We start from the raw sequence: 12,394 nt of genomic DNA, 5'->3' as shown, positions 1-12,394 counted from the left end.
AGTTTTTTCAAACACACAACAAGAAGCCGAAAAAAACTAACATGGATATACAATGGAAGAGATGAACACCGACCATTTATATGAAGTATGTTAACACGAATGTAATGTCGGTGAGAAATATGTACCCCCAAGCCTAGGAGTTTTCCTAGCTTGGTGATCACCACCCGTAGCAGCCATCCGGTCCCGGAGGAAAGTAACTGGGCTGGGGGACTTGAGCGTCCCACGCGTGAGTTGTAGCCTCCGCCTCAGCCAACTCATTCCGGTAAGCAATTAAATCTGGTAGCATGCTGGTATATCTATTCCTGGGATGGAAGTTGAACAAAGAAGGTTCATGCAACACAATAACATCACAAGTGTCCTTGTTGTATACTAAGTTATAACGAATGTGCTGCAGGGCTTGGGTTCATCATTGAACCGGTGTTCTATCATAGATTGTTGATCGAGATAAACTTTAGGAAACAAGTAATCGGTGGGGCGTATATCGACATTAAAATGTTTTCCTAAATGGGTGCATAAATACCACCATGAACCTTACCCTTGGTTCGGTTTAGATGCAAACGACGCGTGATAATAGCTCCTAAGTTGTAAGTGTTATCACCATAAAGTGTGCAATGCAATATAGCGAGGGTGGGGGCACTGAGATCACCACCCTGACTCATAGTTGTTAAACATTTCCCTATGAATAAAGGGAAGTAATACACGGATGGGAAATGTAAAATGGTGGCCCTAGCATTTGATATGCCCCTAGTTTCTCTCACAGTTAGGGTAAGGTGGAATTCCTTCAAATCCTCTGGTTTAGGACCACACATTCCCCCGTCGGAAGGAAGCAATCATATTTTGCAAAATTCGGACAATGGTATTTCATAATGCGTTGCATATAAATCAAAGCGTACCTTGGGAGCACTGGGCCTATTTGTGAAATAGAAATTTTTCATGAAGGAATTTGTAAGGAGATAATATTGATCACACTCATCTATGAGGAAGTTGGTCACACCGGTATTTGCAATGAATTGCATGAGCAGTTGACGGAAGCTTGTTTCACACATAAAAGGGACGTGTGACCTTTCACATGGCCTAGCTTCCACATTTTGAAAAATGTTTATGGTCTAGTACTAAGTCCTCCCAACAACTCCTTTGGTACTTCGGCTTGAATAACCCCTTTGTCGTGGTTTTGTCACGACAAATGTCCTCATGAACGAACTTAGTGGTGAGGCCATCATCGCGGTGTGATGACTCGAAGGGGTTGATTGGGGATGAGAGATGGATTTGCCCAGGTTCGGCCCCTCGACTGGAGATAAAAGCCTACATCCTTCTTTTGTGTCTGTATTGATGGGAATATCAAGTACAAGGATGCAGAATTGCTAAACTAGCTCTCGAGGCTTTCTTACTTGATCTTTTTTGGCTCGAGGGCTCCCCTTTATATATAGGTAGATGCCCCAAGTTTACAATAGGGTCTGGGTCAAATAAACACTCATGAACTACTACAATTCTATCCTATCTTACTTCCCAAGTTAAGAAAGTTTGCGGCGTCTTCTGCCCTTCGGGCTTCAGTCGCCATCTTCTGGTGTTGGGTTGTATGGCGGTCTGAGACAGAGCCTTGGCGGCCCACCTTCTTACTACTCCTTCGTATCTTGACCCGACCCCATAGGGTGGGTTACATCCTGGTATTATATCCTCGACATTAGGCCCCGGTTGGCTTGAACTTGTTCATGTCAAACTATCTTGATCAAGTAATGAGCCGACATGCCTTTCAACTCAACTCGAAGATTTTCACAGATAACAGACGGCAATATTGCCGGATCATTGATCCTCCTTAGAGAATTAACATCTTTTTAGTCTTTACTGATATGACGTCACCAAACTGACTGATGTCGTCCTAGGTCATCATGGCGAATCTTTTCGAAAACAACATTGAATCTAGTCTGGCACGAAAATCCAGGCGCAAACCAGCCACTTATTTCCCGTGACCATTCCATTCCAGTCCCCCGTTTACTTATAAATAGGCAGTCATCCCCCCCCCACGCTATCATTTCCACCTTCTTATTCCTTGCATCCTCCTCCATCGGTGCGCGCGTCACATCTAAGTTGCGACAAACTCCTCCGAGCATGCTGCTTGTTCAATGTGTCATCCGCTTCTTTCGTCGAACTACTCAAGCTGGTCAACCTTCTCTTCTAGTACATCAGGTACACATACTTATTGTAGAGGGTTTTTGGATTCCTTAGAGTTTTCGTGTCATGTTCGTGGAATCACCACAGAAAAATGCTTCATAGATCTATAGCCTAGCAGATCTATTTTCTCGTTGTTGTCGCATCTCGCCCTGTTCGACGTATAAATCTGATACAAATACTTTATAGAATAACTTTGTACCATACCAAGAGCGTGAGCTTCTCTGCTAGTTTTAGAACATGTATTTCCCTATTTTCTATTCATGCTTAGATCTGTTGCAAGGAAGGCCACTCATTGCAAACTTGTTTGTTAGAAGTTTTTTCTGTTAAGACCCTCATGGAGATCCTTTTCTTGTTATCGGCTGTCTTATTCACTTAGCCTTAGCTCTGGCCGCCTTAAGAGGTCTTTGGTAATCATTCTGGCGGCTCCAATATTATTTTAACAACTGACAATATTGGCCACTCGTGTCTCGTATTTTAGATATTTCTTACTCATTTTCCGTTGTAGCCATCTCAAACCACAAATGGCTACCTAGAATTCCAAGGCCCGCAGCTGGGCCATGTCCCAAGAGTCCAAACTTACTTTAGAAAACCTGCCTACTCCTAAGGAAGAACCTTATCCGCAGCCTACGCAAGGGGAAGTTGTCATTTTTGTTGATCACTTCCTAAGAGGGTTTCGTCCTCCCGACTCAAAATTCTTTAGGGATCTCCTGCATTTCTTCAACCCGTGGCCCCAAGATATTGCCACCAACTCCATGACCAATATATGCTAATTTCAAGTCCATTGCAAGGTTTATCTCCGAATCGAGCCGTCTGTGACTTTACTCACGGGGTTCTTGTAGGATCGAAAGTATGTCTAGAGGGGGGGGGTGATTAGACTACTTGAAAAAATATTTTTTCCTTTTCCCAATTTTACTTGAGAGGCAGCTACGACAGTTATAATAGGTCAAGTACACTCCAAACATGCAGTTCTAATAGTATAGCATCGGAAAGTAAAATATGCAAGTGTAAAGTAGAGGAGTAAGGTAGGGAGATCAAATGCATGAGGTTTACACGACGAATTTTGGCATGGTTCCGATAGGTGGCGCTATCGTATGTCCATGTTAGTGGTGACTTCAACCCACGGAGGGTAACGACTGTGAGAGTCCATGGAGGGATCCACCCATAAGGGGTCCACAAAGAAGTGACCTTGTTTATTCCACCACAGCTTTCGTCCACACATGACTAGCCTCACTCACGATAGATCTTCACGAAGTAGGCGATCTCCTTGCCCTTACAAATATCTTGGTCGAACTCCACAACACGAAGTATGAGGCTCCCAAACGACACATAATCAATCTAGGAGGTACCAGCATCCAAAAGGTAAAAGATGGGGTAGATCAATGAACTCCTTGCTCTTGTTCTTCTAAAAATAGTCTCCTCAAGACAAATCACTCTCTCACAGAATATGCATGGGTATGAGAGGTTGATTTGGTGGAAATCAGTTTGGGTAGGCTAGAGAACAAGTTTCAAATGATTGGATTGGGATATCTTGGTCTCAGCACATGAGTAGGTGGTTCTCTCTGAGAAAATGGATCTGGAAATGAAGTGTGTGTTCTAAGTGCTTCTCCCATGAATGAGAGGTGGGTGAAGGGGTATATATAGGCAACAGCCAAAATACAACCGTTACACACAAAAGTGCAAACTCGGTGACACCGAAGTGGACACCTCGGTGGTACCGACTAGTACTAAAAGTGTGAACTTTTGAATCTTTGTGAGACCGATATATGGAGCTCGGTGGCACCGAAAAGGTGACTAACTGTCAGATGGCCAGACTCAATGGCACCAATACTCTAACTCGGAAATTCCAATTTTGTGTATCTTGGCAACAGAATGTTGGTCACACTGAACTCGGTAGTACCAATGCAGTTTTGGTTGCACCGATTTGGTGGGAATGGCTAGGGTTCTATCTGAGGTTCAAACTCGGTGGGTCCGAAGTGGCAATGTTGGTGACACCAAATTTGTGTATGTGGAACTTGACAGAGTGGATATGCGGGGAAAATGACTGGGTGTTTTGGTGGCGAACTTTGAGCATTTGAGCAATCATTTCATTTACTACCTCACCCCCTTTTAATAGTATTGTCTTTCCTATGGACTTAAAAGTGATTTCTCACAAATATAAAATGAAGAGTCTTCTAGCTTTAAGCTTGAGCCAATATTATTCCTTTCTTGCATCCAGGGGTATCTCCACATAAACCTTAAGCCATAACATCTTTTGAATTTTTCTGAAATATACTTGCAAAACACATTAGTCCAATGATGCATATTTTGTGATCAATTATCAAAACAACCATAGGGAGCAATTAGGCTTTCAATCTCCCCCTTTTTGGTAATTAATGAAAATATATAGATCAAAGCTTCGACAAAAGATATAATCAATGATTAGAATCGACACTTTGAGAAGTATGTGAAAAGCAAGAGCTCCCCCTAGATTTGTGCATTATTTAGAATTTGCGTTTGAATGCAAATGCACAATCAATTAGGATCATGGATTACTCTTCCATGTCACATACATCTTGGTGGTGTGTAAATATAATAGCAATGCACATTACACCAACAAGATAAGTGAGTGATCATCAGAAGGATAGCTAAAACATGATAATGTAGCATCACATAGGATAAAGCGTATGATCACACACATAGATAGGATAAAGTCATCCAAAAATTAGAGTTTTTAAAACCAAACGAGAGAAAATAAAGTCAAAAGCTCTCTCTCACACGAAGTCTATGATCTATACATTTCTCCCCCTTTGGGAAAAAGTTACCAAAAAGGTCAAAAGTATAGAACTACTCATCTCTCTGGGTAGCTAATGATGGATTCGATAGAACAGCTTATATGAAGGCTTCTGCTGACGTGTGTGGAGCTAGAGCTGGAGTTGATACTGAAGGAGCTTGAGCTGGAGCTAGTGCAGAAGATGTCTTTCTTGTCTCTGGAGCAGGAACAACAAGTGACTGGGGCCTGGTGCTGAACTGTGTAGTAGTGGGAGGACGAGACTCATCCTCGTCATCATCATCTTCATCTTCATCTTCATCTTCTAAGCGTGGAATATCCATAGAGTCAAGTTCATGCTGAAGCTATTTGACAATGGTGGTCAACTCAGTTACCTTTATATCCATGTTGTGGAATTTTGTCCCCACAACTCTATCAAGACTCTTCCGATTTTGCATGATATCTTGGATGTTCTTATCCATACCTTGGATAGTTCTCACTAGCAACGCTCTTTAGTTAGATTGAGTTCTGAGTTGTTGAACTGGAGGTGGCCTGTTTCTAGCAGCATGAGCCTCTGCTGCCTCTTCTACCATTCTTCTTGCAGTTGAGTTGTTATCATTGTCATCCATCACATCCTCATTGTCTTCAAATTCAGGCTGAAGAGGTAGGTGGGGACGATCAAGTTGATATGCATGCTTGCCTACCTTGCCACTGATGAGCATCTGAATGCAAGGTGCATATCCACATGATCTCTTCTGATCTACAGCAGTCCTTCGGATAGTCTCAACTATCAAGTCCATCACTCTAAATCTGGTATGGGTGTCTAGCACGTGCAGCAGGTTGATAGAATATCCTCTAGTCATCTTCTCATCTCCTCACTTAGGCATGAGGGTGTATCGCGCTATAGTGTTCGTCGTGGGAATGCCAGTTTGAAGAAAATATACCGAACCAAACTTGTGACTGGCCAGGTACTGATGTGGAATGGTCTTGTACATGTTGGACATAGAGTTGTGATTCTCCTTGGTGTGTGCATACACATCTACATATGATTCTTCTTGCTTGGGGACACCAATGATTGCAGCCCATTAAGCAATTGCAGCGTCGTACCTGTGTCCATCGGTCATCCAGACTAAAGAGTCATCATAGAAATGAACATTTGCATAGAATTGCATGATCAACTCGTCATTCCATGGGGTAATCTCATTCACAACAAAATCTTCAATGTGCGCTGCTTTGAAATTCTCTTGAACATGTGGAAAGAAATTCCCATTCTCCTTGATGTATGCCCAGTCGACATACCTCATATTACTGACAGCAGGACTCTTGTCATACAAGACAGTCTCATAAAAATCTTGTTGTTCCTTGCTTTAAAACATTGGATCAACAACAGTTCTTCTTCTGACAACATATGGGTCAATAGCTCTCCACTTTCTTAATCCGACATCCTTCCTATTCTTCATGTCTTCTGCTACATGATGAGCATCATCCTAGAGTGGAAGGAATGGTCTAAGCTTCCTGAGAACTGGAGCATTCTCATCTTCTTTCTCTTCTACAACATGGGAACTAGATGCAGGTCCTTTGCTCTTGGCAGCTGTAGGTATATCTTTTGTGGTCTTCCTGGAAGCTACATGCTTCTTAGCTTTAACAGCAGGCTTAGGAGCAGACTTCATTGCATCAGCCATCAGCTTTTTCTTCTTGGGAGGAACTGGGATCTCCTCATGAGCTTCTTCTTCAGCTTCTTATAGATCTTAAAACATGGAAGTCTTTGTGCCAACAAGATGGATAGTTCTCTTGCAGGGCCTCTTCACACCAGCCTTCTTTGCAGGTGCATCCTTGGCAATTGCATTGCCCTTCTTGACATAATCAGGTGCTCTCAGATCAGTAGCACTGGCAGATATCTTGCTGATAACATTCCTTGGAGGAGCCTTAGAAGGGGCTGAAGTTTCTTCTGGAAAAAAGTCTGAATCTTCCTCATCAGAATTTAGCTTCCTTCTCTGCCTGGTGGCTTCCTTGGGCAAGCCATGGGAACTATATGATCCAGGGTCAGAGTCTGTCCTCTCTAGACTAGTGCCTGAGTCCATCTCGACACTTTGCTCTCTAAAATCATTCTGACTGTTATCTGAACCTGACATACTAACAGACACGCTCAAGAGCAAATAGCAGAACCTGTGAAGTGGATATAGGAAAGATAGAATGGATGAGCATCACAAAATTTAGATATTTTTTGAAAACTTTGAAGTTTGAAACTTAGGGTATGATCTTCTGCAGGATGTAAATCGGTGGCACCGAGTTGGCATTTTCGGAGTCACCAAGAAGGCTTACTTTCTTAACAGAGACTTGGCAGTCATTTTTGGTGGCACCGAACAGAGCTGCTCGGTCTCACCGAGTTGCTTCTCAGGAACCCTAAAACAAGAATCGGTGGAACCGATTTTACAAACTCAGTCTCACCGAGTTGCATGCTGCGGGAGATCAGATCCAAAACTTCTACTTCTTCTACACTACGAGAGTCACCTCGTGGAAGGGAGGATTTGCTCATGGTGGTTTGAAGAAAAAAATTCCGAATGCATAAGAATCACACGGGGAACACAAAGGAAATTAGATCCGTACCCTACCTTGCCGGCGGTCCGGCTACGGTAGCGACGACGGAGCATATTGCGTCGACGGCTGCGAATCCCAGAGGCAGCGGCGCTCAGGGAGACAAGGCGATGACCTGGGGTCTTGGGGGCTTCGAGGGTTTTGGCGAACGAAACGTTTTGACGAAGTGAAGTCAAAGATTCGGTCCACAGATATATATATACCCGTGCGATGTCGGTGTCGCCGAGATGGAAAAATCGGTGTCACTGAGTTCCTCAACTGTCAATAGACACGGAAACTCGGTGTAAACGAGTTGGCGATTTTGGTAGTACCGAGATTGAAAACCTGATCAACTTTGAAAAATGGGTGGCGCTAAGTTTGTGGAGTTGGTCACACCGAGTTTTTCAAAGAGGTTTTGGAAGGCAACCTTTGATGGTACGGAACTCCGAGTGCACCTTCACACAGAGCGATCGACAAGTGCTTATTCAAGTTTTGTGATTAAGCATGAACAGAACTTGAGATGAGATAGCATAGCTAGCTAGAGAAGAGTCCTAGGCATTCTTGTCCATCCAATTGGCGAAACATAAATCAAAAGCCAAATAACAACAATTGGATGTCCTCGAATGATCAAACACATGCAGACCAACATACTCACACAATCAGAATGACAAATAAAACATTGTGAACATGCACACACATCCTAGACGCTATCAAGCACTTGGGAGATGACAAAGTTATCTATATATGAGTATATTGAGTTAGGAGCCAAGTAAGAATACTTGATCATAGGTCATACTCATCATTAAGCACAAGTGGGGTTACCATTTTTACATAAGCATTAATTTGATCATATCCTTATGAGATACTTATACTCAAGTCTTAGAGTAAACCTCCCCCTTGATATGATATCACCACTAAGAGGGATCAACTAACCTTGGGTTTTGTCATAGAAGACTTCAAGTAGGTGAAGTAGCGGTGGATGCTCAATGTTGATGAAGATCATCTTGAGTTGGGAGCAATCCTTGCTGTTACATACTCTTATCACCTAGATGGGTTAGTCCCAAAGAAAAAGAAACAATCAAGAATATCTATGGACATGGAGTGAAGCACACATGGGATAATGTCCAAAGATGCATTAATTCCCTTATTCCTTGCTTACTTTCGACGGAATGTGTGACTCCTTGAACTAATGCATATGGTTGAGGTTGATTGCATTTAGTTCTTGTCAAAATGACTTAGAGTGAGTTTCATTGGCAGAGTCACCCCTCAAGAACTTATACTTCTTCCTCTTGGGAATCCACACCAAATTGATGAGAATCCTTGGAGTTGTGGTAGCACTTGGTGAGGTAGAGCTAGTAGTGTCCTTGGGAACCCACTTGACCTTGGCTTGGGGTTCTTCTTTAAATAGGTCAATGTCATCTTGAAGCTTTCCCTTGACTTTGTGGTCTTGTGGAAGGCCATCTTGTGAGCTCGTTCCTTTGGAAGGAGTGAACTTCTCCTATTAGGGAACAAACTTAGGAGTGGGATATGGACCTTCTTCCCAAACATCTTCGGTGACGTTGAAGTAGCCAACACATATTTTCTTCCCATGTCCTCCTTTCTTGCGCACAATTTCCTCAAATTTCTTACTTCCGACAAGACTCTTGAAGACACCTTTCTGTATAATCCCTTTCAATAGATCATTTTCTAGGTCAGGTTGAACTTGGCTAAGAGAATCATTAGTGGAATCAATAGACGTACTAGCAACATCATTATTGGATTTAGCGTTAGCATTGTTGTTATTAGATGAAGAAACCTTCTTGCCTTTGTTACTAGTGTTCCTAGGTTTAACTTGAGGAACAAAGTTAGACAAGAGTAATCATTTGGCTAGATAAGAAGAACTTTTCTTTCAAAGATCACCATTGATTGCTTTTAAGAACTCATGCTCTTGGTCCAAGTTAAGCTTCTCGAAGCGTAGCTTCTCATGGGTTCTCGCAATCTCTCTATGATCTTCTAGAGTAGTCTCATGAGCTCACTTAAGACTTTTTAATTCTTGAGTTAGTCGTTCAATTTTTTTATTATCATCATCACTCGATTTCTCCTCACTGGCATGATAAATAGCAAGTTCATTTTTAGTGCATTCACTAGCTTTATCTAGAAGCAAGTCATCTTCACCTAACAAGTCATCCTCATCACTATAGAAATCAAGATACTCAGGATGTGATACCTTGGGGCCTTTAGCCATGAAGCAGTTTCCGACTCCCTGATTTGGTGAATCAAATAAGTCATAGGAGTTGGTGGAAACAAGCGCAATCCTGGCAACACCTTCATCTTGACTATAGTCGGAGTTGGAGTAATAGCTTCTCTCGGAGCGATGATCAGACTCGGAGTGAGAGACCCATTCACCAACATTAGTTTGATGTTTTATTCTTGAACTGGTTTTGGTGTATTTGTCCTTCTCCGATTCTTTGCCTCTCCATGAGTGTCTTCTTTCATAGTGATCTTTTCTACTCCTTCTCTCTTTACGAGGTGAATCATCTCTTGAGCTTCGTCTTCTAGGTGACTCTTCTCTTCTTTTGTAGAAAGTAGAGCAGTCATTTGATTAGCGTCCGGGCTTCCAACACTTGTAGAAGTTTCGGTCACGACTGGATGGATGCTTCTCATCATATCTTGAACATGAGCTTCTATCTTTGCCTCTACTCTTGTAGAACTTGTTGAATTTTCTAACCATGAGGCTTATCTCTTCATCAGTGACAAGATTGCCTTTTAAAGTAGCGGGAGCATCACATGAAGCTTTATAAGCACCGATTGACTTGTTGTGCAGCTCATCTTTGTCCTTGAGTGACATCTCATGAGCAATAATCCTACCAATGACTTTAATTGGCTTGAGATATTTATAATTTGGCATCATTTGGATCAATGTGGAAACTGTGTCATACTTGCCATCAAGAGCTCTAAGTATCTTCTTGATGATGAATTTGTCGGTCATTTCTTCGCTTCCTAAGCTGGCAATCTCATTGGTGATGAGAGATAGCCTAGAGTATATTTCAGCGACTCCTTCACTATCCTTCATCTTGAACTTTTCAAACTGACTTTCAAGCACATCCAACTTAGATTCTCTGACACAATCAGTACCTACGTGCATATCAACCAAAGTATCCCAAATTTCATTTGCATTCTCAAGACGACTGATTTTTTTAAAATTCTTTGGGGCAAAGGAAATTGAAGATGATATCGCAGGCTTGAGCATTAAGTTGCGGCATCTTCACTTCATTAGCTATCGCATCACGATGTGGTTCATGCCCTTCTCCAAAGAAGTTACCTTGCATACCAATATGAATAACAACCCAAACATGAGGATTAAAGCCAAGTATGTGCATTTTCATTTTATGCTTCCAACTAGCAAAATTAGTGCCATCGAAGTAAAGACCTCTACGATGATAATTTCCCTCACTAGATGCCATACTCTCCTAGGTTGCTAAACTAATGAAATGGAGAACAAAGATCTGATACCACCTGTAGGATCGAAAGTATGTCTAGAGGGGGTGATTAGACTACTTGGCAAGATAATTTTTTTGCCTTTTCCCAATTTTACTTGAGAGGCATCTACGACAGTTATAACAGGTCAAGTACACCCTACACATGCAGTTCTAATAGTATAGCAGCGGAAAGTAAAACATGCAAGTGTATAGTAGAGGAATAAGGTAGGGAGATCAAATGCATGAGGTTGACACGGCGATTTTTGGCATGGTTCCGATAGGTGGCGCTATCGTATGTCCTTGTTAGTGGAGACTTCAACTCACAAAGGGTAACGGCTGCGAGAATCCATGGAGGGCTCCACCCACAAGGCCGGGTCCACAAAGAAGCAGCCTTGTCTATTCCACCACGGCTTCTGTCGACACGAGAATAGTCTCACTCATGGTAGATCCTCACGAAGTAGGCGATCTCCTTGCCCTTACAAACATCTTGGTTCAACTCCAGAACATGAAGTAGGAGGCTCCCAAGAAACACCTAACCAATCTAGGAGGCACCACCCTCCAAAAGGTAATAGATGGGGTAGATCAATGAACTCCTTGTTCTTGTGATTCTAAAGATAGTCTCCTCAACACAAATAACTCTCTCACATAATATGCATGGGTAGGAGAGGTTGATTTGGTGGAAAGCAGTTCGGGGAGGCTAGAGATCAAGTTTCAAATGATTGGATTGGAATATCTTGGTCTCAACACATGAGTAGGTGGTTGTCTCTCAGAAAATGGATCTGAAAATGAAGTGTCTGTTCTGAGTGCTTCTCCCACGAATGAGAGGTGGGTGAAGGGGTATATATAGGCAGCAGACAAAATCCAACAGTTACTCACAAAAGTGCAAACTCGGTGACACCGAAGTGGACAACACGGTGGTACCGACTAGTACTAAAAGTGTGAACTTTTGAATCTCGGTGAGATTGATATATAGAACTCAGTAGCACCGAAAAGGTGACTAACGGTGAGATGGCCAAACCCGGTGGCACCAGTATTCAAACTCGGAAATTCCAATTTTGTTCATCTTGGCAACAGAGTGTTGGTCACACTAAACTCGGTAGCACTGATGCAGTTTTGGTTGCACCGATTTAGTGGGAATGGCTAGGGTTCTGTCTGAGGTGCAAACTTGGTGGGTCTGAAGTGGCAATGTTGGTGACACCGAATTTGTGTATGAGGAACTTGACATAGTGAGTATGTGGGAAAAATGACTGGGTGTTTTAGTGACTAACTTGACATAGTTCATTTACTGCCTCACCCCCTTTTAATAGTATCGTCTTTCCTATGGACTCAAAAGCGATTTCTCACAAATATAAAATGAAGAGTCTTCTAGCTTGAAGCTTGAGCCAACATTATTCCTTTCTCGCATCCAGGTGTATGTCCACATAAAGCATAAGCCAAATCATCTTTT

The sequence above is a fragment of the Hordeum vulgare genome, chromosome 2H (assembly GCF_904849725.1).
Source record: "Hordeum vulgare subsp. vulgare chromosome 2H, MorexV3_pseudomolecules_assembly, whole genome shotgun sequence".
Taxonomy (NCBI): domain Eukaryota; kingdom Viridiplantae; phylum Streptophyta; class Magnoliopsida; order Poales; family Poaceae; genus Hordeum; species Hordeum vulgare.
Note: the sequence above shows the minus strand (reverse complement) of the source record.